Here is a 1,952-nt window from a genome sequence, read left to right on the forward strand (position 1 = left end):
GCTTATATGAATATGAAAACACGTGTAAATGTGCAAAATTATCATTATATATATATATATATGTATATATATATATATATATATATATATGTATATATACATATATATATATATATATATATATATATACATATATACATATATATATATATATATGTATATATATACATATATATATATATATATATATATATATATATGTATATATATACATATATATATACATATATATATATATATATATATATATATATATATATATATATATATATATATATATATATATATATATAAACTACCGTGCTAGGTGGTATATCTCGACAATCCATGTTTGCCAACGGTTATACTCGTATAAGCGGATGAGCGACCTGGCGGTTAATCTTACTATAGTCAATTCTTTTTATTGAGGCAGATTTGCACCGACTCGCAGTGGTGCCCTTTTAGCTCGGAAAAGTTTCCTGATCGCTGATTGGTTGGACAAGATAATTCTAACCAATCAGATAGCAGGAAACTTTTCTAAGGTAAAAGCGTACCGCTGCGAGTATGTTCAAATGCGCCTCATTAAAAAAAATTGAGTATAGGATTAGTATGAACCGCCAGGGGTCACTTGCCTTAGTTAGCCAATGCGCATCACAAGGAACTGGCTATCCTTTGATGGATCTGGCCAATGAATTGTCTTGAGGCCCTTTGCGTCAATAAGCGTAGATGATGATGAGGATGATGATATGAATTATAAATTATATTATGATCATACAACAAATAATTCGAGAAAACAGGAATGGAACAACAAGATGATTTTCAGGATTGAATAAATCAACTCTTAGATTTAATCACATTCACAGTTGTTAGCATTTGTTATAAAGATTTAAAAGCGTCAAGATGATGGCCTGCAACACAACATATATCCTTTTATTTCTTGAAATCTGTTGGCATTAAAATGCCAATACATATCAAGTCATGAATTTGAAAACCTTCACGCTATAAAGTCATTCTTAAAATATAACCAAAAAATACTAAAAAATAAAATTAGCCCAATTTTTTTCACCAAAAATACTAAAAATAGAATTAGACCAATTTTTTTTTCTTTTAACTATTCTAATGAAGTGAGTTTTATATTTTATATAACACAATTAGGCTTAATAAATATTAGTATATTTATTTTCTACGAAGACATATTATTTGTGCTTCAGCCAGCATTGATATGAATTTGAAAACCTTCACGCTAAAAGTCATTCTTAAAATATAACCAAAAATACTAAAAATAAAATTAGCCCAATTTTTTTTTCAACTATTCTAATGAAGTGAGTTTTATATGACACGATTAAGCTTAATATTAGTTTATTTATTCTCTACGAAGACATATTATTTGTGCCTCAGCCAGCATTGAATAATGTCACATACTAATCAACCTCTCTTCAACCCTTTTAACCCCAAGGTAAGGTTAAATTTCGAGCACAGTTTGCTATATATATATTTTTTTTTAAATTGCTCTAACAGCTTTAATTTTTGTCATAGAGAGGTCAGGTTGGTCTCATTCTTTTGGAAAATGCCTGAAATTTCTCATAACGTTATCAAAAATATGCCAAAATATGTAAATAACAGTGTTTTGCAAGAACGTACTGGTACGTCCTTTGGGGGTGAAAGGGTCCAGTGACCTTCTTCTTTAAAAAGCATGTTACTTATCTCATAAATCATAACTATTTGCACTTCGAAAGTTCAAACTTACAGTAAATGTTTTTATGTTGGACCAGCTGATTTAAGTATTTTTATACTTTATATATGATATGTTTTAATGTTGTTAATGTTTTTAAAATATTTTATTTTAATTGTTCATAACTTCTTATATCGTTTACCTATTCATTTCCTTTCCTCTCTGGGCTGTTTTTCCCTGCTGGAATCCTTGGGCTTATAGCATCTTGCTTTTCCATCTAGGGTTGTAGCTTAGCTAGTAA

This window comes from Palaemon carinicauda, chromosome 28 (genome assembly GCF_036898095.1).
Source record: "Palaemon carinicauda isolate YSFRI2023 chromosome 28, ASM3689809v2, whole genome shotgun sequence".
Taxonomy (NCBI): domain Eukaryota; kingdom Metazoa; phylum Arthropoda; class Malacostraca; order Decapoda; family Palaemonidae; genus Palaemon; species Palaemon carinicauda.